Here is a 27744-nt window from a genome sequence, read left to right as displayed (position 1 = left end):
AGACAAATTCTGGAGCTGCTTAGAGCGTATCTGTCCCATGAAACTCAGTCACAACTCTCTCTGGGCATTAAACAACCAATGAGGGCTCAAGGAAAACCCTAACAGCTTGTTAGACATGATGCTATTCCTGACCACCACTCTTAGACCCTGAGAAATGGCCTTAAAGGACACGAGAAACAGCTGGTGGTAGTAGCACATGCCGTTTATGCCAGAGGCAGGTGGATCTTTGTGAGTTCAAGGCCAGCCTGGTCAAGGACTAGGACAGCAAGGCTACACAGAGAAACGCAGTCTCAAAAAACAAACAAATAAACAAACAAAACAAGGAAACAAAACAAAACAAAAAGGAAAACCTTCTAGAACCAACTCAATATCCAGTGATGTCACACTAGAACAGAACCAAAGGAAACCACCTTGCTTGTAATCAATCCACTTCTTTGCTTTATGTACCTACTGGCAGGAAATAGACTGCGTATAATAAGATGGCTCAGCCAAGGGGCTCCCATGGCCTTGTGCGTGCCTTTCCCCCAGAGAACAGAGCAGACTTTGAGAACAACCAGCACCACCTGTGGGTGGTCGGGCAGTCTGCGGCTTCTGGGTGGAGGAATTTGTGGCCAAGGGTTTCTGAGAGACAGTTCTCCTTTACAAAGTGACCCTGAGCACGGAACCTTTTAATTAGCCCCCAGATCCAGCCAGCACTGTGTGGGTGACTGTCAGATTCTTTGCCTTCTGCTGCCCTCGGTTGCCACGGCAACACTCCTAACAATGGATTTATGGGGCAGCTGGGAGAGAGAAGCTCAGAGAAGCCAGCCCTGTGGCAGCTTCCCTGGCAGAGAGCAAACACTCACGTGAAGACAGTGGGGGCTGAAAGCAGTTCTGTGGATGGGTTTCTTTGTTCACAGTTGACACTGAGCTGTCCTGGGTGGCGAAGTAAGGCTTGTTTATCCTAAAGCTAAAGCGGATATAGAAGCATGATCTCTCTAAAGTATACGTGGGCAGGGAGAAGCCTCCTCAGTTGTGGCATTCTGACTTTGCAACCGTGAAATCTTTCTGTGAAGTGTACAGGGCAGTTCGTATCATTTTATTCTTCCAGGTTGTGGAGACTGGACCTTGAGCTTTGTGGGTGCTAGGCACGTGCTCAGATACTGAGCTGTGTCCCCTGCCAGAACCTCGGCAAAGGAATGGGTTATGAAGCTAGGATCCCACCAATGGGATTAATGAACTCCTGAATGGCGCTGGCGTCCTTGGTCTTGTTAATTCATTCATAAAGTAGCTTAAAGGCCCCCTCTCTTGAGGATGCTTCAGGGATGGTGGGTCTGGGTCCAGGGACTGTGTCTCTGAAAGGACCGGCACTTTGGAGGCATGTTGATATACACCATCAGACGATAAATTCTAGAAATAAGGGATGGAGGTTGACCATAGTGGAGTGAAGTGAGGTCTTTAATGTGACCTCCAGTACCTTGCACCTGGAGTCTGACCACAGCTGTTTTGTGTCCCAGGAAGCAATGGTTGCTAGGGCACCACCACCTTCTTCTTCTTCTTCTTCTTCTTCTTCTTCTTCTTCTTCTTCTTCTTCCTCTTCTTCTTTTTACATTTCATCCTTCTATTCCATCTTTGTTTTCTATCAACTTTGCTGACTCTGTTTTTCAAGGTCTTATGTATCCTGTCATGGTCTCCTGTGGACTTGGCTCCCATGGTCCCCCTTAGATTCTGCAGGTGATACGGGTGTCTAACACCAGCATGGTGGCCACACATGGCACAGTCTAGATAACAAGTGGCAAACCAGGCTCTTTTCTGCCATGCAACTTAGTCCCGCATTGAGGCCATGGATTACAAATCAATACTCACTCAGGTGCCCATCGGGAAAAGAAGGAGCACTGTATAGTTTGGGGCTGATTCCAGCTAGGTGGAGGAAATTCCACATCAGTACTTACAAGAGCATCCATTAAAAGCTAAGTAACTATTGTAATGGCATTACCTGCAGCTTGCTTATTTAATTCAATCTGTTGAGTAATTAATTCCTATGTGATCAGCGCTGTCATTTAGTGGACAGGTGTAGCCGCAGAGGGTCTGTGTGGTAATGAAACACTCCTATTTCTCTTGGGATGATGTAGCCTAATGGAAATGTTCCTATAGACACATTGGGTCCTCTGTTAGACAAATGTGGCCTGGATATTTGCTGGGAACTTTCAGGGATTATTAGGACATAAATGGTTTTGAGGACATGACCATTAGTGTCTCTGAAAAGAGAGACAGGAGCTTCTAACAGTGAATGCAGCGGTTGGAGTCTCCAGTGGTCAAAGCTACACGAAGCGGGGGGAAATGCTGTATTTAAAAGTTTCTGTGGGCCATGATTACTTTGACTGAGGGGTTTATGGAATAGTACCAAGGGCATGAAGGCAGATCCAGGGAGCATGCCTGCAAAATGTGCATGCGATATAGGACTGCTATCCACCATATACAAAGAGCCGTTAAGACTCATCAATAATCAAGGAAACAACCTAGTTGATTCTCATCGAAGACAAAAACAGACATGAAAAGGTGTCCAGCGTTGTGGGTCATTAGGAAGGTGAAAACGAAGGTCCTGAGCTGTCATCGTCCTCCCACTAGAATGGCTGAGGCCCCCTGCTGGCAGCATTGAATACTGGTGAGCGTGTGGAACCACAGGAATACTTGTCCTTGCCAAAAACAAAAGACGGCATGGTAACTATGGAAGACACTTTGACAGTTTCTTACAAAAACGGAATGCCCACTTACCACGCAACCCTTTAATCATACTCATTTCCTTACCTAAACAAGACAACAAACTCATGTCCACACAGAGATCTCCTTATGATTGTTAGTAACAGCATATTTATTTATAATCATGAAAGTTAGAAGAAGCAAGCAGACTGTCTTTCAGTAGTTAAGTTCGTAACTAAACTTTGGTCTATCTAGACAATAGACTATATTCAATGATTAAAAGTAAATAGCTATAAATAGTGAAAAAAAACATTTAAGAAAGTTATATGGAGCCAACCAAAAAGATCTGTGCAATGAATCTAACAATACTACCTTCTTGGAAAGGCAACATCAAAGAGTTAATAAAGAGACTAATTGCTGAAGCTGGAGGGAGAGAGGAGCCGCGAGCAGACAGAACACGGGAGCTAAGTGACAAGTGCATCTCCGCACAGTGCACAGTATGAACACCTGTGGTGACATGTTTGTCCAAGCCCACAGGATGCACATGCCCTCATCTCAGCTTTGGACTTTAGGCCAAAATGATGCTTCAGCCAAGGTCATCAGTTGTAACACAGGATGCTGACAATGGCAGAGGCCACCACATGTGTGGATCCAGGAGGAAGATATGAAAATTGTGTATCATTTTCAAAATATTTAGGTGAAGCTCAAACTACTATAAAAGCAAGCAAACAAACCAGAAAACAGAATAATAATAATAATAATAAAACCCCAAAACAAAAAACAAGCTGGGTTCAGTGGTACACATCTGTGAGGCCAGCCTGGTCTACAAAGTGAATCTAGGACAGCCAAGGCTACACAGAGAAACACTGTCTCCTCTTTCTCTTACAAATGATCAAGTCATGTCCAAAGAGGTCATGTGACATCCTAAGAACCCCCTTTTTCAGTAGGCATAGATAATGCAGATTCTGGCTCAATCCATGGTCAAGGTGGAAATGCTTCCAACTACAGTCCACATCCTGTGCTGGTCCAGACCGGGAAATTCATTCTCGGCCACTAGAATCCTTTAACCCGCGTTAAAGATGCCACTAGTCATTATAAGAAATATAATTTTATCATGTTGAAAAAATTTTAAAGTTTATTGGGTCAGCAAGGGGACTGTTGGACCACCAGGAGATCCCCCAAAACAAAGCGGGAAGGAGAGATGCGAAGCCGAGGCTTTACAGGCCAGTTGAGCTAGTTCAGTGTTTGGGACTGTTGTCTGTCACAGCAGTTTTTTTTCCAGACAGTAGCGGATTGGGTAAGAATAGTGTCTTAGTCATTATCCTATGGCTATAAGAAATACCATGACCACGGCAACTCTTTTAACTCATCTCATTGGTGGGTTGCTTACTTTTTCAGAGGCTTAGTCCTTCCGTCATCATCGTGGTGGAGAGCAGGGCAGGCAGCATGCAGGCAGACATGGTGCTGGAGTGCAGCCAAGAGCTACACCCTGATCTGTAGGAAACAGTCAGAGACTTGGCAGGGCAGGGGCTTTGGATGCCTCAAAGCCTGTTCCCAGTGACACACTTCCTTCAACAAGGCTGCATTTCCTAATCCTGCCCTCTTTAACCATTTCATATCAATTTATTCAAAATTTTTAGAAATCTTAGGGGAAAAAAATCAAGTAAGGAAACCAGAAAAGTCTAAGCCTTGGATCATTTGTGCCAGTTTAGGCGTCAGTTAGTAAAATCCTGTCCACCATTCCTTGGAATTGAGTTTTTGCTGTTTCTCTTTGGCGGACCTTTTCCAGAAAGCCCTGACAAACACCTTGCAGCTAAGGAGCTTAGAATTCCAGCTGCTATCAATTTTATGGAGAAGAGTTCAGTTCCCTTTCCCTTTCTAGTTGTTAGCAACTTAGTTTCACATTTCTCCACTCTCTGCCTTTCTCCCTGAACTTTTTTAGAGAGGGTAAGGAGAAGTGTGAATCTGACTAAGCACACTGTAAACAAATTCATAAAAACCAAAACAAAGCCAAGAAAGATCCAGGAGCCTTCTGCCATGGCGCCTTGGAAAAGGACCATAGCAGTTTTTATTTTATTATTATTTTAGGCAGTTAATTCCATTTTTAAAGGCTAGTTTAGAAGACTGTCAGTCTCTTAGGTGCGCCTCTCCAACTGGCCATGTGTATGTAGCCATTTTTGCTCTGGCCCATGGACACTCTCTGGGAACTATTTCCCCCTTTTAGACTATGATAAAATATGAATTTTAAGAGCGTGGATACCTGCCTACCACATTGGGCACCACTTACTGTTTTTAAATTACATGTATTATCAGTAGGCTGGGCTAGCAATCAATTAAGACACTGACACTTGTTATATTTTAAGGTAGCCTTAGTTAACCTGGGCCAGGGCAGATCTCAATCCTCTAAATTACCTTCCATAGTGGGGCAGGCATGGGATCCCTGCCTCAGTCCCATGCCATCTGCTTCCAATAACTTCTATCAAGCTACCTCCCATCCATAATCCCAATATCCTCTTGATGGTCTTTCTTTTTTTCTTCTACCCAGAATTCCCCTCTCTCTAAGAGCTACCTATCTCCTTTGCCTTGGCCAGGTGGGATGGCTTTTTATTAAACAAAAGGTGGGTCACACAGACAGCAAGCAGTAATTAGCATCAAAATACATCAGACCATCTACCATACATTCTACCAAAGACTGTTAGTCCCTGGAGACTAAGAATTCAAGTACATGAGCCTATGGAGGCATTCTTATTGAAACCACCACACGTGGGTATCCGTGCCATTTTGGAAGGAGGAACTGGTTGACAAGTGTAGAAGCTAGGTCAGGTTTCTCTGGCGGGTGGTTTCTCTGGTTTTATCTGCTCAGGAGCACTCACATCTGGTCTGAAGTTGACTTCATCTCAACACCATCTTCCAGACCAGATCGCTTTTGGTATTAACGTCTGTGCTCTGATGATGCCCACTTGAACGCAGCCAAAGGCTCAAGCCATATTCTCCTGCTCACGGCAAGTTACTCATCACTCCCTTTCCCAGTGCACCCAACATTGTAATCTGATTAAGATCAGAGCATTTCAGAGTTCCCGACCTCTCCATCCAACCTCCACAGCCTGAAGTTTAGAATCTCAGAAACCTCTCCTGCTATAGGAACCCTACCATCTTCCTCCAACTCTCGCATCGGCTCTGAAGGTCAGGAGCTTGGCTGTGCCTACCTGAGCCCCACTTGCTTCAGTGGAGGGCTATGCCATCTAGACATTTGGCAGCAGAGCTCGTGACCCCTCCTTAGGCATTCTCTGCCAAGTGTCCTGTGCTGGTGGAAGCAGACACTTATCTTTATTAGGGGTAAACTGAGAATTCAAATCCAACAAACAGAAGGAACTTGGTTCTCTTTGCACAGGTTTGCTTGGAGTTTTTATGATATGAGCTGACAGTGTGAGCAAGATGAGCATGATGGTATATGTGTGTGTGTGTGTGTGTGTGTGTGTGTGTGTGTACCCAGGGGGAAGTACACCTCATGTGAAAGACAAACTCAAGGTCACACTTCAACCGGGAAGCAAGAGATCTATTTCCTGGTCTCCCCAGGCCCCTGGCCTCTTGGTTTAACACTGAATTCTTGCCTAATTAATTTCCCCTATCACAGTCCTTGGTCTTCTCACGAGGGGTAAATAGCTTGCCCACTGTGTTAGTTAGAGCTGTTATTCCTTTGATGAAACACCATGACCAAAAGCAGCTTGAGGAGAAAATATTTGGCTATGAATCTGCAATCATAGCACATTGAGGGAAAGCAAGGTAAGGGACTCAAACAACTGGGCAGGAAGCTGGAGGTAGAAGCTGATGCAGAGACCATGGGTGACTCAACTTACTGGCTTGATCCACGTGGCTTTCTCACGTGTCTGCTTATAGAACCCAGGATCTCTAATCTAGTGTGGTACCACCCACAGTGGGCTGGGACCCAGCCACACCAATTACTGATTTAAAAAGTACACTACAGGCTTGCCTCCCTGCAGTCCAATCTTCTGGATCTCCCATATGACTCTAGTTTGTTTTAAATTGATATAAACTGGCCAGTACACCCAGTCAGGCTGCTCCATACAGAATATGCTCACCTACTGCCTTTGCTCACAGGGATGTAAGAAGAACACACAAACACTCAGGTCTCACTTGGACATTTTCACAACAGTCAAACAAACCAAATATTTCTGTTTTGATACAAAAAGACAAAAATGCTATCTATATATTAATCTGTAGACTACCAAGTCAATATGATCCCCTTTGATTTGTTTGTGTTTTCCCTTCTTATTTCAAAACAGAGAAGCGTGGCATGGCAACTTTCTGTTATATGGCATATATATTATATATGTATATTGTATTTTATACATATATGTGTATATAAAATTTCTTACAATATCGTTTATGAGGAAGGGAAGAAAGGTAGGCAATCCATCCTTGAAAGACTTTATTTGAAGATATCTCCAATGGATACTTTTAAAAGTTCAATTCACTTGCTTTTTTTCTGTTGATACCAATCTGGTATCTGAATTCTTTTTACTTGGACACAGGAAAGCTAAGACATAGACGGAACTGCCTTTCTTTTTCTGTAATCAGCAGGGTAGGCAACTGTCTTATTTCTCACCTCTAAGCCATTGAACCTCCTATATTTCCATCTGCTGACACATTTTAACCACTGCTCTTACAGTGAGACAAATGATGCTGCTGTCTTTGCACCGTTGGCGCCTTATGTCTTATTAGGTCTGAATTTTAGAGTAGACAGCAGCTCTGTGCAGATGAGCATAAACGTAAGACACGAGAGTGCTGGGAGATCTAAGCAGGTGCAGGATTTGCTTAAATGCAATTTAATTTCAGGATGCAAAGACTTATTTTCTGGAAAGTTCAGGAGAAAAATAAAACATTTGCTGCACTGGGAACTGCAGAATGCATAAATTAGCAAAGGACGTACACAGACAGGATCGTTCTGAGCGCACAATAATCTGCATCTCACCGTCTATCATTGCCTCATATAAATAAGGGGCAATTTCAGTTCTGCCATCCCTGCCAGGAAAGTTGACATGTTTTGGCGTCTTCATTTAAAATGCTGCATGCTGTCTTCAACGGCACTTTTTTCATACTGTATTTGTTAATCTATCATAATGAATATCTATAATGCAAAGGGAGTCTCAGGGTTTCTGTCTGGGCACAAGCTGCAATGAAGTTGAGAAAACATTTTTTTCTGGCACCAAACGCAAATTATGATTTCCATAATGGCCTGCAGTTTCATGTAAAACGTTTCCTATGTATTGGAAGTGAATGCAAAGTGTGAACAGTGTATTTTTGTGTGTCTCTCAAATTATTGTTTTACGGCCAGGAATGAAATATGGATTACAGCTATAAAAGCCTTTATACTCAGCATTAATCCTGAACCATTCCCTGCGGCAAATTCTGAAGAAATGGATGGCCGTAGTCTGGACATAGCCTTCTGAAAGCCTAGGTAGCTCTCAGTAGCTGCTACCCTTGTGCCAGACTGTTTGGCCACAACAAGCATCTGTACCTTGATGATGGTGTGGTGACACAAGACAATTATCAGAGTGTGTGTGTGAGTGTGTGTGTCTGTGTGAGTGTGTGTGTCAGAGTGTGTGTGAGTATATTGTGTGAGCGTATATGTGTGAGTGTGTATCTGTGTGAGAGTGTGTAAGGGTATGTGTGTGAGTGTGTGTCTGTGTCTGTGTGAGTGTGTGTCTGTGTGGGAGTGTGTGGGAGTTTATGTATGTGTGTATGTGTGAGTGTGTGTGTGTGTGTGTGAGTGCATTCATGTGTGTGAGCATGAGTCTCTGTGTGTTCTAGCATCTCACCCTGCTACCCATCTTGAAATTTTAGAACTCCGAGGAAAAAAAATAAATTATTTCCAAATTGTATCCATGATCACTAAAATTACAAGCTGATGAAAATTTGCTTCCAAAGAAGCAGAAATCCATGGAAAGAAGATGTTCTGCTCCCTCACCGAGGCACTGTGCAGCTGGCAGATGGCACCCTCGTTCTCTGCACTGAGCAGCTGCAGGTTGGGCGGTGGGTGATGGAGGGGCCTCATTCCCTCAGGATCCGTGCATGTCTGAGGTGAAGAGCTACATGGCACGGGAACTAGGACGTTTATGACTCTGTGAGAAGCAGTAGAAAGCACATGCGGGCCATGTTAGTCTGTGAGAACCAGTAGAAAGCACATGCGGGTCGTATTAAGCCACCCAGACCAGAGGAGTGGGTCCTTCGCTGAGTAAGCCTGGAGCCAAACAGAGAGGATGTCATCTACGCATCCACTTGACCTTCCTGCTGAGAAAATGTCCTCCGGCTGAGCTCTCAGATCATAGACTTCATTCTGGCTGAGCAAGAACTGTCTGGACCAGCAGTGGTGGGGATGAGCGTGGTCCACCTAACTTGGAAGCCATGAGGGAGAAGCAAGTTGAATGTAGTCACGTCATTCATGTCCATCATGGTGATGACACTGTTGTCATAGTAATGATTTATGACTATGAGAAGGCGTGGTATTTATTAGTTCCTTCAAGTTCTGATGGAGTCTTTATAGCCACAAAGATAGAAGATTCTCCACAGGGAGACTCAGAACCATACATAGCTCTTAGAGTATAAAGGATCGCAGGTAATTACAGCTTACATACATAAGAAGTTCCTGTGTCCCATTTCAGCGTACACACAGTGTACTGGCTGGTTTTGTGTTAGCTTGACATAAGCTAGAATCGTCAAAGAGGAAGAACCCTCAGTGGGAAAATATCACCATAAGATCCAGCTATAGGCAAGCCTGTAGGGCATTTTCTTAATTAGTGATTGCTGGGGCAGGGCCCAGTCCACTGTGGGTGGTGTCATCCCTGCACTGGTGGTGCTGGGTTCTATAAGAAAGCAGGCTGAGCAAGTCATGAGGAGCAAGGCCGTAAGCATTACCCCTTCATGGACTCTGCATCAGCTCCGGCCTCCAGGTTCCTGCCCTGTGTGAGTTCCTGCCCTGACTCACAGGATGATGGACTGTGATGTGGGAGCATACGCTGAATAAAACGTTTCTTCCCAGAGTTGTTTTGGTCATGGTGTTTTATTACAACAACTGTCACCCTAACTAGGGCATTCTGGTTCCTGCGTTCCAACGCACCATACCATGAGCCTTGCATCTAGCACCAGTGAATCCTTACTTAACTTCTATGCCTCCCCCTGAGGCTTCACTGCTCCAGCCCTTGACGCTTTGATGCTTGAGCCACCGAGACACAAGGCAATGATGTCCTTCTAGTCTGTGTGCCTGCTTTCTCCACCTCAAAGACAATGAGACAGGAATTCTTTAAGCATGGCTAGGTGATGTGAGCGGACGCTACCCCAGCACAGAGGAAAAGGCAGGTTGACAATAACAAAGCTGGGAGCAGCCCTCCCCAAATGCAGAATAGGTCCACTCTCTCTATTTTCACCAAGCCTGGGATTTTTCTGAGTGTGTTTAGGTCAGTCCTTAGTCTTTGTGTGATGTGAGGCAGACATTTGTTTTTGCTTTGTCGTTCACAGTCTACATTTGCCAACAATCTCCTCGCCCAGGCTTTCTCCATGATTTGCCTGAGCACTGCGAGGTGTTGAGTTTCTGTACCTGATACCGCCTCCTCTCTCCCATAGGACTCTTTGCCTGTGCTTGCATGCCTAACTCACGGTGGTCGTAGCTGAGTGAAGTACATTCAAGACCACACGTAGGTCTGTTATCTGTGATGATGTCTTTATACTTCATTTTTGTTGGTGAGACTATGAATTCTATAAATTACACGATTGTTTAGATCTGTCTCCTGAAACCTTTGTAAACACTGGACATACTGTTTTTTTTTTTTAATATGTCAAATAGATTGTTGATTATGTTCGTTTCTCAGTGTAGATTCTGTGGCTTCATGAAATAGTAATAGTTGTGTATCTTACTTTTCTGGCTATCTGGATAATTTTTTTATGTCAACTTGACTCAACTGGAGTCATTTGGGAAGAAGAAATCTTAATTGAGAACATGACTCTGTGGATTGGTCTGTAGACAGGTGTGTAGGGCATTTTCCTGGCTGATGGCTAATGTGGAATAGCCCAGCTTACTGTGGGGGTGGGGCTGCCCCTGGGCATGTGGTCCTGGGTCCTATAAGAAAGCAGGCTGAGCAAGCCATGAGGAGAAGCCAGTAAGCAGCACTCCTCCATGGCCTCTGTGTACATCACTCCTGCCTCCTGGTTCCTGCTCTGCTGAGTTCCTGTCCTGACTTCCTTTGGTGAGAGACTGTGATGTGTAACTTTAAGCTGAAATAAAGTTTATTTCTCAAGGTATTTTTGGTGACAGCAATAGAGACCCCAAGTGGGAGGCCATCTTTCCAGCTGCTATTCTTTATTTTTCTCCCCACTAAGGGACTATGGTTAGTAGTACATGTGACTGTGGGAATTTTGCCAAATCATTAAGGGAATACATGTATAATTTCACCTGTCATTCTTGTTGGAAATTTTTTAAATTTGATAAATAGTAGTGCCTAGTTATAATTATGCTTTATATAAATTCAGATACCATTTTTCTTTTAAAGTATCACAATTATAAATTAGCAGGCAAATACTTACTAATAGTGAGCCATTATTGAACATTTAGAATATATTTTTTCCAGGCTTGTATTATACTTTATTTTCATTACTATGCTATTGGATTCTAATACCGGTTTGGCATTTTGCATGTTTCTAGGACATTTTATTATCATACAGATTTTCAAGTTTGTTATTGGATAATTTCTGATAATATCATTTTTCACTTTGTATTTTCTGGGTGAATTTAATCATTCTGTTTCATATTTTGTCTTTAGAGCTTTCATTTTCTTTTCTTGGTAAGCTCTGCCATGACTGTAGCATCTGTCATAGTTTTCTTTTCAGTCGGACCATCTCCTCCTATTTTTTCCTCCTTTCCCATTAGCCTAGAGAATGCAGGGAGAAGACGAGGCCCTAGAAACTACAGATGTGCTTGGAAAAACCTGTGTCCCTGGTTACAACGCAAGGCTGTTCCAACCTATAGCATAGACACGGATTCAAGAAGCCGGTTGCTATCAAGTCGGTGGGGAAGAATGGATGCTTCTAACTTGTTCATGGTCTGTGGTGAGAAAATTTTCTACTGCAGGGTTTGCAGAGAACAATGAAGCCCTCTTCGTGTGGTTTCATTTTAGGCAACAGTCTTTAATGTGTCAGCCTGGATTTGTGGCTCATTTTCTTCCTCCCAGCAAGGGTTTGCTTCAGCATCACCGTATCAATTATTTATACTCTTAGTACCCTGTTTAACAAAATCCACCCAGGACTCTGCTACGTTCTTACACTTTCTTCTTTCTATCATTCCATTTTTCATCTTCCCACTTTGACTTACAAGTTTCTGCGTACTGTACCCAAGGAGGGAGACATGCTCACTATGGCGAGGAGTCTCATCTGCTCGCTGAATGATATTTCAAGTGATGGCTGCACAGTGGTTGGGTGGACACGTGTGCAGTTCACTGTCCCTGTATTGTTTGCAGCTGTCAGTCTCCCACAGGCCTCTCTACACCAAACTGAGGAGCTGGTTAACATTTTAATGAGAGCAGATTGAATTATTCGTATCGAGTTTGGCTTTTCCTTTTATTCATAGCCACTAAAGAGCATCTGAGAGAGACTCAGGAGCAAACTGCTGGTTTTCCCTGAACACAGTATTTGATTTTAGTTATAAACTTCCTTGGGGGGAGTGTATAGGATGCATACTTCCATAAGGTGGAGAAAGCAACTCACTGAGGTGTACTTATTTACATGCATATTTTCTTGCGTATCGTGCATTTTCTATCAATTGTCCAAAGCTGCCTTCTGAGATGCTGAAGCCTTCAGATGACATATGAGCGGGTGCTGGGATATCTGCTCAGGGACTTGTTTTCTTCCTTCCTTCCTTCCTTCCTTCCTTCCTTCCGTCCTTCCCCCACCCCCACCCCCCTCTCTGTGTTTATTGGCATCAAACCCAAGACACCGCATATGCCAGGGATGGGACTCTACGAGTAACCTCTACTTCCAGAGCCCAAGAATCTAGAGACAAGAAAGAGTTCCCCCAGTGTGAGCTTCTTTGAATAACACATTTATATTTCTGTCAACTGGGCTGACCAGGATTTTGCATGCGCTTGGGAAACCAAATGGGGAATTTCAGAAGACGTTATAGACATGATTTACTGGAGCTAGGCCACCTCAGCCAGTGAGGGATTTGTCCTTGATGTGTGCAGTGGCCAGAGCAGGAGTCTCCACATAGACCTAGAGGGTAGGAGAAAGATCCTTCACAGAAGATGAAGAAGAGCCCGTGGAGGGTGGAGTCTGACAGCTAAGTGGGGCTATTTCAGATCGTCTAATGGGCGCTATGCCAATCCTTCAGCAAAGGCACGTTGACAGTTCAAACGAGTTTGTGAACTAAAGAGGGAAATGGTGCTGTGAACAGACTCTTAGCAGACAGAGGAAGTGTGAGAAGATGTGTTCACTAAGCCAATCTTTATTCAATTCAGAAGTCCCACGGCCGGGAGCTCTCGAATCCACTGAGATCTCAAACTGTTACTCACAGTGACCTAATGCCTTCCCAGTCAGTTTCTATCATAACTGATTCCTTTAAGGCTTCCTGTTTTGTACGGGAACAAATGTAATGAAACGTTGTAACAAAAGATCTCCTTTTGCCTTATTTGAAGACATTTTAGAAGTTAAGCTGTGCACTCTGTAGTGGAAGCTATAATCCTTGTTTAGTATTGTCCATACCAGAGAGGGTTGCGGAGCAGTGGGCAGAAACTGAAGACGAGGAGCTGGGGTGGGGGAGGGGCAGGTTCTCTGAGGCTGGCACAGGAGAAGGTATATCCTGCACTTGGGACTCCCTAGACCAACTTCTGCTATGATCAGCCCCACTGTGGACACTGGTGGGCACCTAGATGGCCCAAATACCTAATAGCTCCAAATTCCTACATGGCATAGAAATTCCCTGGAGTAATTGGTACCAAGTCATGGCTTAGAGGTTAGAAAGAATGTCTCCATGGTAACCACTGAGGACTTGCAATCACTAGCAAAAGAAGCCAGTTAAAAATTTGGCCTAGAGTTGGTGACAATGCTCAGTAAGTAAATATGCTCACAGTGTAATCCTGTTGATCTGAGTTTGATCCCCAGGACCCATAGTGGGATGAGAGAGAGGGAGAGAGAGAGAGAGGGGGGGGGGGGAGGGAGAGAGAGAGAGTGCTATCCTCAGACCTCCCATGAATGCCATGGCAGTCTACCTGCACTCAAAAACACATAGCAATAATAAAATAACTAGAAAATATTTGGCCAAATTTGCTCTTTCTAGAGTATGACTGACCTTGGAAGAAAGAGACCCAGGAAACCCACGTGTCTCCATGGATCTAGAGGATGTTTTTTGAAACTTGCTTTTCTAGGCTCTTGAGTTTGTGGACTGGGATAAGTGCCTGTTGCCTTTAAGCTACTAAGTCCTCTGGCTTATTCGAGGGACTTTAGGAGGCTAATGCTTCCAGAAGACGCTGAAGGAGAAGCAGAGCTAACACCACGAGGCTCTAGTAGCTTCTGAATAGCAATGTCAAAAACAATCTATAGAATGACACTATTTTCCATGTATGGTCTTCAGTATCCCCCCAGCAAACCAAACCAAAGTATGCTCTCTAATGACAAATGCTACGTAACCACACTGCAACATTGTAACAAGGGGAAATTACCTCAAAGGCCAGAGTCTTCCAAAAATACAAGTTCACCACAACCACCTGAAGAGTGTGATAAGAAAGGGCTGTTGGTGGTGGCCCATGGATGCAGGTAGGCTGTCTGGACAGAGAACTCCAAGAATCCTCCTGTCTCTGCCTCCCAGGAGCTGGGGCTGCTGCTTTTTTTTTTTTAAACATGGTTACTAAGTATTGAACTCGGGTCCCATGCGTGTGTAGCAAACACTTTACCCTCTGCACCAACTCACAAGTTTGTTTTGGGATTTGATTTGATTTTTTTTCCCTTTATGAAAGCAGGGACTCATGTCACAGAAGCAAATCAAAAAGTCTTTTTTTGTTGTTTTTGTTTTTTTTCTCCTTTATTAATTTATTCTTGTTACATTTCAATGGTTATCCCATCCCTTGTATCCTCCCATTCTTCCCTCCCTCCCATTTTCTCCTTATTCCCCTCCCCTATGACTGTTCCTGAGGGGGATTACCTCCCCCTGTATATGTTCATAGGGTATCAAGTCTCTTCTTGGTAACCTGCTGTCCTTCCTCTGAGTGCCACCAGGTCTCCCCCTCCAGGGGACATGGTCAAAAGTGAGGCACCAGAGTATGTGAGAAAGTAATATCCCACTCTCCACTCTACTGTGGAGAGTGTTCTGTCCATTGTCTAGATCTGGGTAGGGGTTTAAGGTTTACCGCCTGTATTGTCCTTGGCTGGTGCCTTAGTTTGAGCTGAAGCAGACTGTGTGCTTCCCAGAGACGAGATGTGGGTGAGTCCTTGTCCAGACCTCGCCCTATACGGATTCGAACACCTGCTCCTGAACATCCCTTGATGGGTGAGGTTTGCAGATGTTCTTGAGCACAGGCAAGAGTTGCTATGATTAAAAATTATTGTAAGTGTCTGCTCCCAAGAAGATTCTTGTGTAGTTTGTGCTTACCCCATTAGTAATGGGCCCTCTGGGAGGAAAGAAAGTCTTTTACACATGTAATTTTTTTTCTGCACACAGACATGTTAATGTGCCCGCTAAGACTTTGTTTATCCTGCATAGAAAACCTGCTGAGCCTATAATGGCATTTATACAAATGTGATTTTAAAACACTTTTCCCCACAAAGGCAACTCATATACCATGCAGAACATACTGAGGCAGAGTCTCCATGCTTCGCTCCCTTGGGACCCCGGATGGGAAAACGTGTGAATCAATTCTCTTCGCGGAAGACATATCTCTCCACACCAAGTTGACAGATTATTTTATTTCTTGGATTTGAACAAATGGAAACACCACCAGAAAGTGTGTGGACAGGAATAAACAATTGGAAACCTGCATTCAAGTTGTATCTCTTGCTAGCGCGTGCCTGATCTAGTTCATTTGTGCCACTCTCCTGCAGCTGGAGAAGAGGCGGCGGGCAGAATAGCCTGAGCACGCTTGGGTACTGCCCCTGCTTTGGTGTGTGTGATGAGAGTGTCAGCAGGTTCTGCCTTCCGCGCTGGGCCTCTGAGGATGCACCGTGTGCCTGCCTGGATGTCAGGGAGGACTGGGCAGGGGAGGTGAGTCCAAGCTATGTGCATAAAGCATTTCTCTAATTTTTAAACAAGTTTTGTTATTTTCCCTCACTTCTAACAATGTCAGTTCCAGCTGAAGTGGCAGAAAAGCCAAGAAGGAAAAATTCTGAGAAATCAGCTAGGAAAATGCAACTGCGCTGGCTCTACATGCACAAGTGAAAACTAGCTCGGTCTGTGGGCACAGAAGCCAGGCGATGGATCAGGGAGCCACTTGGCATGAGCAGACTTGAGGCTTGCAGTGTCTCCAGGTCCTGTGACTGCTGATCTCACAGCTGATGAGTACAGATGTTGGGGTTCTGCTTCCAAAGGCCCCTTTGAGCAGCCTGGCCTCTCCTTGCTGTTGCTTTGCCCCCCTACTCCTATCTCTGGCTGATCTTGGCTCTCTGATTTTTTTCTGGTTTTCTTTTCCCATCTTTATTAGTCAGGGTTCTCTAGAGTAACAGCACACACACACACACACACACACACACACACACACACACACACACACACACGAGGAGTTACTACAATGATGTACAAGCTCCAGTCCCGCTAACTTACCAATGTCTGGCTATGAATGGAAAGTCCAAGAATACAGAAGTTGCTCAGTTCGAAAAGCAGGATGTCTCAGTTGGTCTTCAGTAGACACTGGAATCCAGAAGAAGTCGGCTCTAATACCAGTGAAGGAGTGGACTTGCTAGCAAGAGGAGAGCAAGTAGGCAAAGAGAGAGGTTTCCTTCTTCTATGTCCTTGTATAGGCTTCCAGCAGAAGGTGTGGCCTAGATTAAAGGTGTGTCTTCCTTTCTCAAAGATCATGATTAGAAGTGGATCTACCTATTTCAAATTTAATCAAAACCCATCACTGGTGTGTCCTTCGTTTCTGGATTTTAGTGAATTCCAGATGTGGTCAAGTTGACAACAAGGACTGCCACCACACTGTCTGCTAACTCGGGCTCTCCTTTCTGATCTCAGCTAGCAGTAAGAACTTGAGTCATGTGTGTATTACAGAACTGTAGTGGTGCCGTGGGAGGAGAGACTTGTCTGGGGCTCTGTGAGAGGATGTGCAGACTCCTGCTCCAACTCCCCCCCTCCCTGTCCATGTAACTCCATCAAATGTGCCAGGTTTTCTGGATTCAAGTTTCCTTTTTGGAAATTGGGATAGAAATAACATCAACCGAATCAGCAGTGCATTAAAGTAACCTCTACCACCATGCCTTCCCATCTGTCTTTAGTTTGTGGCTTGTGGCATGGCTGCTGTTGTCTGCCTCTGCTCTGTGTGTGTGTGTGTGTGTGTGTGTGTGTGTGTGTGTGTGTGTCTGTCTGTGTCTGTGTTTATATATCTGTGTGTCTCTCAATGTGTGTGTCCGTGCATGTGGTATATGTGTGCCTATGTGTGTGTTTATATGTATGTGTCTGTGTCTGTATGTGGGGTGTGTTTGCGTCTCTGTGTGTGTGTGCATGTGGTGTATGTGTGCCTATATGTGTGTGTCTGTATGTGGAGTGTGTTTCTCTCTCTCTCTCTCTCTCTCTCTCTCTCTCTCTCTCTCTCTCTCTCTCTCTGGGTATGTGTGTGTGTATGCATGTGTGATCTGTCTGTCACTAACAAAGGGCTCTGCTCTGTATTTATTGAACACCACAAAAATCACAATATGAGAATCTTTCACAGAGTCTTGCGAGTGAAGAACTTACTTTCCTGCTCCCAACTGGCCCACAATCACACTCAAAGGTGCAGAGAGATGTCAGCCTATATCCACATGTGGCTTCTGGTGTTTATTGTGGATGTTTGTTTTGCTTAAGGGTACTTTCAACCTGTTGGTTGTTTCCAGAAAATGATTACAACTCTCCCCCCCTCTCTCTTAGCTCAGGGGCACGGAAAGTATAACTTAAGAGTAAAAGCTATGCATTTTAGCTTAGATTGTAAAATCAGATTGCATGGAGAATCCTAGGTATAGTGAGTGAAGTTGGTTACAACCTCCTTTTAAAGGCAAAAGGCTAAGCACACAGTAGAAAAGTACACAGTAGAAAAGTACACAGTAGGAGAGCAAGTTAAAGACAGTCTTAAACGATCTTAAGGCATGTTTTTAAGTTGGCTGAAAGTTCTGGCAAAATTTCAGACTCTTGGAAGGCAATAGAAAAGGTATGTGCAGAAAAAATACATTGCTTGGTAAAGCGATGCCATGAAGGCAGCCAATGGTGATGGCAGCCTACTGATGATGGAGTGACACACCAACCATGGCTTTCCAGAATGGCAGCATCAACAGAGCACGGTTGAGTTTAGCATGTGTAGTTCTTGGAAATTATTCATTATCATAAATTCACTGAATAGAGCTTCTGCCTGGGATGTGAATTTTGAAACCTAGTTATCTGTGGTCCAGTTAAAACCTTTCCAAGTGTTTGCTTGTGATGTTGCGTGTCTGGCCCTCACGCCACTGATCAATACAGCCCACAGCCACTAATGCTGAGGAGATCTAAGGGTTACCTCCAGAAGTCATCTCTCTATGTACATTTTCGGTAAGCCCATCCACATTACGCCAGGAAGAGAGAAGGCCCATGGACCACGACGTTGGCCCTCCTCATGACCCTCCTCCGCCGTTCCCCACAGCTTGCTTTTCCTTTCTCTTTCCTACACGTGCGCATTCTCTCCACACACAGTGTGTTTCACGCTGTTCCTGGGACTTCCCGGTGGCTGCCTGTCACCATCTGTGCCATGGACTAAATATGAAATGCTTTGCGGAGGCATGCGTGGAGTACTTGGTAGCTTGTGGGGTGCGGGAGGTAGGCTCTGCAGGAGGAAGGTTATCATGGAGGCGGTAGGAGAGTCCTTGTTTTAGGCCCTTTCCTGCTTCTTTCTCTACACCCAGGAGTAAAGAGCAGCTATACTCCATAACATGCCCTCCACCATGATAGTTCAGGACCAAAGTAATGGACTCAGCTCACCTCGGCCTAAAACTTCTGCAACCATGACCCCCAAAGTAAATGTTTCCTCTTTGTGCTTCTCTCAGGTGTTCGTCAGTATGGTGTAACGCTAATTAACATACTCTCTAATCTCTCAGGTGCCCACGAGTAATGACTGAATAATGTGTGGTAACTGATGGTATGTGAGCGAGCCTCATTGCATCTCTAACATTTGTGGTTAGGGTTGCCTTGCCTTATAGTAACTATGGAACCCTCAAGACCTACTTAAAAGAGTCTTTATGTCCAGTTAAACTCATATGTATGCATATATATATATATGCATATATATATATATCCTACAAAATGGTAGGTTTTTATATGTCTTTCCTTAATATCCTTAGTTTTAGTTTCTTTTCTCCCCACCTCTTCTTCTCCCCTATCTGTAGTTACCCTACACAGGACATGTTGCTCCTCCCAGAAGCCATATATTGCCAAATAAACATCCCAGTGTTGTGTGTATATTTTCCCTTGACTTCTTTGTCAGGGGTATCCTGGAGACGACCCCTCCCCCCCAGGAAAGTTCAGGCCATTGCCAATACTCTTGGTTGCTCACTAGAACTTGATGGTCAGACTCTACTTTTGAAGACCCCACACATTCTGACCACAATACACAGAAGTCAAGTTGGTACTGACTGGGAGGCTTCCTTCCTCTGTGCTGGTTGGGCTCCCGCAGTCCTGGAAGGTGCTATGTAGACTGCTAGAGGAAAAGTCATCACTAGTCACACCTAGCTCTGTGAAATTATAATGGCAGGCATGGCAAGATATGGCTGGCTATAGGTGCCGCAGTGACATAACTGTTATAAGGTTAACCAACTGTTTGGATTTAAGGCCCACTCCACAGTAGGACGCAAATGCCTGGTACTGTTACTCTGCAACTCTGTTACAGTTGGGGAACTCATAGACCACAGAGGTGAACATTCTACTATTATTTTTCTAAGTAGACAAAGTATCAGACTGGCCTTTAAATTTGTCTCTCTGTCCCCATAGATTACTGCATATCTCGGACATCGTTATAGGAGTTTCCTTTTGCGGTATGCAGTACCTGATGCAGAGAATCACAACTGATTGAAAAACAGAGAATACATATCTGTGAAATGCTCAGCCATAAATAGGATGTTCATATCACATTCCTCCCTCTAAGGTTCGGGAATCATCACACAACAGGGGAAAAAAGTGTCTAAGAGCCAGAGGTCGGGAGGACTGGAGCGAGGCAGTGCCATACGGACACGGCAGAGCTCACGGGCTCACAGTGGCTGTGGGAACAGGATCAAATCAGTTAACATATCATCACAGTGAGGGGAGGTATCAGAACCCCAGCCCTAGGTAAGGAGACATTCACCGTGAATATCTGCTGGGGTAGCGAGAATCAATATTTTAAAAAAGTGTGGATGCTTGTAGGTTAACCGCACGCTTAGGAGAATAAGGTCAGCAGGGTTGACTTAGAGGATACAATGAAGATAAAAGAAAAGAGAAGAGAAAAAGGCATGAAATTGTGAGGGGTCTGGAAAGAGTTAAGGGGAAGTGGAAATAAATATGACTCAAAATACAGTGTATACATGCTTGGATTTCTCAGTCTATTTCTTCTAAGTGGTTAAATTTAGGAACATAAATGTTCTTTTAGAATAGGTGAGGCCTTAAAGAGACTTTTTTTTTTAATTTTTATTTCTAATGTTATTGTTTTCTTTTTATAACGATTAAAAATTTCAGGTCAAATGACCCTTTCACAGTGGTCACCTAAGACCATCTGAAAACACAGATATTTGCATTATGACTCAGTAACAGTAATAAAATTACAGTTATGAAGTACAAACAAAAATAATTTTATGGTTGGAGGTTTACCACAGCACAAGGAGCTGTACCGAGGCATTAGGAGGGCTGAGAACTGCTGACCTACACACTCTTGAATTATCCTGCTTATTACACTGATTTCTCTGCAGTTGACTTTTAGCTCCCATTTCCACTTGCCGTTTATTTAGAAATTAATCTCCACCATAAATATGTATGCATAGGAAGAGCAGTGCATATAGAAGTCCTTCCTGTCTTCCACATTAGGCATAGAGTCTTGGAATGCTTCCACCATGGACGTTGTGAGCCTAATGTATTTATTTCCCTAGTTTCCTCCCTAGATGCTCTGTTGGACTGGGCACTATAGCTCTCTGCAGCGACGGATACTGAATCTCATCCTGCAGACCTGAACCTGCGTGTCTACCACACAGCGTCACTCAGGAATGCTCTTCTTGTGTCTGACAACTGAGCTGGCCCTTCTGGTTTCCCAGATGAACACTTTTGGTACCAAAATTCCCCTCCAAGGTCCCAATGTTTAATGCACCATTTAATTTACATGGAGCATGACAGACAACAGAGGAAGACACTAGAGGCCCTGGGATTGGTACTCCATGTCCCAGTGTCTTGACAGCTCTCTGTTGTACTCACACACTGTCCCAGTTTCCAGTCACATGCCAACTTGCTGTGGACCATCATTATTTCTGTTTGTCATGAAATAGTCCATGTGCTTAGAATTCTTTGTAGGTAGAGAAGTCATTGACACACACACACACACACACACACACACACACACACACACACATACACACACACCCCAAAAAACAAATAAAAACAAACAAAACAAAACAAAAAAACAAAACCAAAAAACCCCAAAACACCAATGTCCCAAATTCATGTTGTACAATTAAAAGTTTTTAATTTATTATAATTTAATTCAGATTACATCCTGATTATTATCCCCTCGCTTGTATCTTCTCATTCCCACCCTCTCTCCCTCTTCTGGCCTGTTCTTCTCCCCTAGACCTCTGACATAAGGGGACCTCCTCCCCCACCATCTGACCACAGCCTATCAGGTTTCATCCGGATAGCCTGCAACCTCAAGACTCTAAGGATGTAAGGCAGAGGTCAAATACATGGCCAAAAACATAAAGCACAGTTTAGTTTGCAGGGATTTTGGGAGAACCCATTGCCAAACACACTAGGTCACTCAGGTCGAAAATTTTGAGATGTGAATTATCTGGTGGGAAACGTGTGATGTAATGCTCCTCATGGCTTCGGTACTGTGATCTACTTGAAGATGTGGGGCATGCACAGGAGAAAAATGACTATTGGGTTGTGCTTGAGAAACAATAGTGAGGTTCCCCTGTAAGAACAGTGTAAACAGCATCGGCAGCTCTTTTTTTTAAAAAAATATATAGATATTTTTTAATTTACTAACTTTACATCTTGAGGTCCCCTACCTCATCTCCTCCCAGCCCCTCCCTTTCTCCCTCTTCCCGCTCCTCCCTTCCCTAGTCCTCAGAAAGGGGAGCCCTCCTCCTCCACCATCTGACCCCAGCCTATCAAGTCTCATCAGGACTGCCTGCATCCTCTTCCTCTGTGGCCCGGCAAGGCAGGCCCACCATGAGAATGTGATCAAGAAGCAGGTAACAGAGTGCATGGCAGAGACAGCCCCTGCTCCTCATATTAGGGGACCCACACGGAGACTGAGCTAGGCAGCTCTTTAAAAGAACTGATTTTCCTGACTTGGGAACTCCTGAATTTTGCACCCTATTAGGTGTTTCCGCAAGCTTTGTCTCACTTCATCTACATGGCAGCTTAATGAGGCAGATGTGATTGTACCTGTTTATGAAGACAACCCCAAAGCCTTGAGGGGCACACGGACCGCAAGCAGCTGAGCTGTTTCTGCGTTCAGAGTTTCTGAGTGTGCCTTTTTTTTCCAATGCGAAACAGCAAGATCGTCGGTTCTCGGAGGAAACAGAGCTTAAGGAAACCTATTTTAGGCAAATTGTAATTATACTGTGCTTCCTAGGCACAAGCAATATCTTCTCAAGGTGCGAGGATGGTAAGCAATTGATCAGCATGTAGTCTACACATTGTTAGCATTCTGCACCAACTGCCTGCCTTATGAGGATATGAAACCTCCCGCACATCATAAAGGGAAGGGATGCTAGACGCACGATCCGTGAGATGTGCTCATTTTCGGGCCACTTTATGGTGCATGAATCACACATTCAGAAACAAGGGGATGCATATTCATGGCATAAAAAAATGCATGGTGCTTCTCCAGGGAAGCGCGGGGCTTGTTTTGCTTTGTGCTTTAAAGGCAATTACGTAGGACAAATACATTCCGGAGAAACACTCAGTTATTCCCAAGGAAAATTATAGATACTTATAGGCAGTGCGTTCTCATCGTTTTAGTACTTTATTGCTACCCTCTGTCAGCAGAGTGTTCTTTTCCATCCATTAGTCCTTTTAACGGATCTCTCTGTCTTAGTACCCCCTGTCAGCCTGTGGACTTAAGTACCTATTTTATCTTTGCTGTAATGTCACTTGGACTAAGTTGTAACCACTGAAGTTCACTCTTGCAATTATCCTTTCTGTCTCCAGCATCAATATCTCCCTGTGTTCCAGCTCATACCCAGTTGTCTATCTGTGCCATCTCCCCTGTCTCATCTTAAAACCAGGGAAGAAAAACAAGAACGCGCAGGTCTTCTGAGCCTTCTCTTTACTGTGCCTTTGTTTTTTTGCCACCGCACCCCCTCTTCTGAGGATCCTGATCCTCTTGCCTTGCTCCGGCTCTCTCCTCAGTGCCGTTACTCACTCCTTGGCCTCCTTTTGCCTCCTGTTCTCGCTCTTAGTCATGTTCACCTACTGTCTTTGCTTTGACATATGCCAACGACGCTCTTAACTATGGCTCCGGCCCCATCTTCTTCCTGAGATCATATGGCCCGCCTGCTTTCCATGTCTGCACGTCTGATTGATTTTAGCACTATGTGCCCAGAAAGCCACCCTTTACATGTCAATCAAAGCTGTTCTTCCCTTATTCTCCCCTCTCAGCAGACAACTTTTCCGCGAGTAGCCGGAAGCTTGGGTTACACACCTTGCACTGACCCTTGACTTTACCTTCTTGCTGCTCCTCCATCCCATCAGCCAGCTATGGCGACACATCTCCCAATGTGTCTGCCTGCTTCCACTGCATTCCTTTGTAATTCCCTTTTTAAAGGATCCATGGTGTTCTTTTCCTGTATTGATCAAAAAGTCACTCCTGATCAGATCTCCTATGCCTTGATTCTATGATCAAATCCAAACTCATTGTCATGATGTGCTAGTCTGAAGTAAACCAGTCCTTTCAGGACCCCACCATACTGCTCATTTTCCTCCCCTCTGCATCCGTGCCAACCCACATGCTGGTCGTTCTCTTGTTCATTTGGGAACTATTTACTGTGATTTAGTCACACACATGAGGCTTTGTTCTGGGATCTGGAGACAAATTTAAAACAGAGTGAGGGATCCGAGAGACATTTCACGTGCAAAGTGACGTCTGTTGTAAGGGGAACAGGAGACTCATGGGTCCAGAGTTTTGGGCGCTAGGCAGCCATGGGGAGATGGCAAGGAGCCAAAGGAAGATGTAAGGAGCCAGCTCACTGTGGCTCCCTCATGGGCCAGGCAGCCCACTTCCTGCTCATGGGTGGCTTTATTAGATTCCTCAGAAGTTACAGGAAGGGAAGGAGGTTTTCTGGAGAAAGGAAAGGCTCTCTGTTAAGAGCTATCTAGAGAAATAGAGCAGACAATAAGAACACATACGTGTATTAAAATAATTTTATTAATTAAGCTTCTGTAAAAATAGGACCAAGTTGCCTCACACCTGAGAGGCCAAGAACCTGGTAGTTGCCCAGTTCACCAGGCTGAGTGCTCAGCGATCCCAGTTTCAAGATGAAAACCTGCAAAGTTCCTGGAGATTTGCTGGTTCTCTGTCAATGAAGGAAACCTGACAATGACAGGAAGGAGGAAGCTAAGGAAGCCACAGCAGTGACTGCATGAATCAACCGCAGGGCAAGAGGGCAGGCCGGGCAAGCAGCGGGAGGAGCATCTTCTTGTGCTAATCCCTCCTTCATCTGGGCTGCACCACCTGGTAGCAGCAGCCACACTCCACACTCGCATGGGCCTTCCTATGTTAATTAGGGAAGTCAGTGCACATCTTCATTCGAGGCGGCTTGCTACTTAGATGATTCTAGTTTGTGGCAAGTTAACAGTAAAGCCATCAGAGAGGCCCTAAGGAGGTACCGGCTTGCTAATTGTGCAGGCACAGCATGGTGGGCTTATCTGAAGGGCAGAGCATGGCAACCCCCCCTGCCCCCCCCCCCCCCCCCGCACTCTAGCATGAGGCAGAGCGGGGATGGTATGATGACAGTTGCAAATGAACTTTTATAAAAATAAATTTATTTAAGTCTAATTTGGGGCAAAAAGAAATAGAAAAATAATAGAAATGAGTGGGCTGGGGTATGGCCAGCGTGAATGATGAAAAGCTGCATACACACCACACACCACATCCTTCCACGGGGATGATACGACAGTGCCTTGTAAGAGGAAGAAAGCTGCTGTGACACCAACGGCGAGTAGAAGCAGAGAGTAGGAAGCATTTAGGCAAGTCGAGCAACTCAGACTGCGGGCACTCAGGGATCCTCCAAGCATTTTAACAGTATTTTAATGTATTATTTGGTTCCATTCTGATTCATGGATTTTCATTGCTTATAATTTATTAGAGCCCCATTGTCAATTGTGTATGAAAAAAAATAAACAGTCTAGGGCTATTTACTTTCCTTTGTCTAGTCTAGTTCCCATGAAATTAAATATGCCATCTGCAGCCAGCCCACTCTGGCAGCAGTTTCTGTGAGTGAACAATGTCTCAGATGCACTTGTTTCTTTCTTTGTACTTTGCTGAGCAAATCAACACTCTAAGCTTCGTATATTGTGCCTATTGGTTTTCAAAAGCTATAACGGAGTCTATTAGCTGTGACAGACAAGAACCACTTTTTATCCCTATGCAGGGTGTCTTCTCATCTGAGCTTTATTAAATGCTAACCTCTTTGTTGGGTTTCTAAAGAGTGGGTACAAAATCAAAGTCTAGAACATGTGCAAGTTGGAGATGTCATACCCAGTCACACAGCACTTTTACTGTGCAATCCCAGTGTGCCAGGCACTGCTGCCAACCAAAACCTGTTCTCCCCATTCTCACCCACTATACCTACAAGTTACTTTGCCCATTTCTTGCACAGAAGGCTAAAGAGTCACTTGGCGGAGGCAGCAGAGTAAAGTGCTGGCACTGCAAACCTGAGGGCCTGAGTTTAATCCGTCGAGTCCACGGGGTAGGGCTGACTGTGGTGCTGTGTATTTGTAATTCCAGCACTGACCCCTGTAATGACTCAGATTCCTGGGGCTCATTGGTCAGCCAGTTCAGTCTAGTTAGTGACCTCCTGGCAAATGAGAGACTTGGTTTCATAAAATGCAGATGCTGCCCAGGAGATAGTATCTGAGGCTGTCTTCCGACCTTCACATGGATAGGCACACATGTGCACATGTGCCCTCACTCACGTGGGTAATCGTACAATGAAAAAGATAAGGAAAAGCTGGCTTAGATGCCGGATATACAGATGGACAGAAGGAAGGGTAAGGTAGGATTATTGATACATAATCACATGTTTTCCATTGTTGTGTTTCCTCTTCTTTTTAAATTTTTACTTAATATTATTATGTGCAGAGCATTTATGATATGGTAAAGCACAGGCATGCCGTGGCACATGTATGGAGGCCAGAGGACAACTTTGCAGGTCAGTTCTATTCTATTTTCATGTTGATTGAGCTCAGGTCATCTGGCTTGTACAAGAGCTTGACTACTTGTGCCATGTGTGTGTGTGTGTGTGTGTGTGTGTGTGTGTGTGTGTGTGTTTGCACATCAACTGAACCAAGAATTCAGCAATTTGACTCACGTCAACTTTCCCCAGATCCCCTTATCTCTACCTCCCAAGTGTTGGGGTCATAAGCATGTACCCCTATGCCTGGCTTTTGAAAATGTTTTTAACATTAAAAAATTATCATCTCTTTGAGAGTTTCATACATCATGTTTTGATCACATTTGTCTCCCCTTCTTCTTCTTCAGCTTTCCCAAGTCCACACCCCCTCTATCCCTAATCAAATTTGTGTTCTCTTGATTTTTGTTTAGTCCATTAAGACCAAGTTTTGCTGCCCAACTATTGATAGATGTGCAGTTTTCCACTGGACTGTAATCAGTTCAACAGGGGTACACTCCTGGGGAAAACTATCTTCCTTACCTGGTAGCTAAGAGTCACCAACAGCTCCTCAGTTAAAGGTGGGATTCCATGCCCAACTTCCCAACTCTATGCTAGGTTTGACTTGGGCTTGCACAGATCTTGCGTTTGTTGTCACAACTGCCATGAGGTCACACATGCAGCTTCCCTGTTGTGTCTGGAAGACACCTTTACTTTGAAGTCATCAACCGCCTCAGGATCTTATGTTCCTTCCTCTCACTCTTCCACGGTGATCCCCGGAGCCTTGGGAAAGGGTTCCGTGATTGTGCTGTGTACAGGGATGAGCAGTTTGAAGTCTGCTGAATCTTCTCTACCTTATCTGGTTGAAGTTCTGCTATTTACTGCAAATGGAAGCTTATCATATGAGGGCTGAGAGATGCATTGCTCTATGGGTATAGCCATGGGCCATTAGGATTTGGCTTAATACTATGACAACTTGGCAGAATAATAATAGTAGGTTCTCTCCTGGGGCCTATGACCTCCAAAGCCAGAGATTCTTGACCCTGTAATGACAACAGCTATGGGTTTCATTCTGTGGAGCAGGACTTATATCCAATCAGGAAGTGGTTGGTTTCTCCGATGATATTCACGCCACCAGCAGCCATGTCTTCCTAGGCATTAGCTCATATATACCCTATAATGGGGACAAGAATGGGCCCATTAGACACCAGAAACTAACAAATAAAAATCCTATTGACAAGAATGTACTACTTCATTTGGAGTCCTTGGTCAGTGAAGTTTGTT

General features: G+C 44.5%; 1 long non-coding RNA gene across 1 annotated transcript; it reads left to right on the top strand.

Annotated features, from left to right (window-relative positions):
• The first annotated feature begins 777 nt into the window (after positions 1 to 777).
• On the top strand, positions 778 to 11761 carry LOC311597346. The gene is made up of 3 exons (XR_014779194.1): positions 778 to 927; positions 10321 to 10395; positions 11635 to 11761. It is a non-coding gene; the product is annotated as an uncharacterized lncRNA (long non-coding RNA).
• The last annotated feature ends 15983 nt before the right edge of the window (positions 11762 to 27744 follow it).

This window comes from Acomys minous (genome assembly GCF_964271855.1).
Source record: "Acomys minous genome assembly, chromosome: 5".
Classification (NCBI taxonomy): Eukaryota; Metazoa; Chordata; class Mammalia; order Rodentia; family Muridae; genus Acomys; species Acomys minous.
Note: the sequence above shows the minus strand (reverse complement) of the source record. Positions and strands in the feature narration are given on the sequence as shown.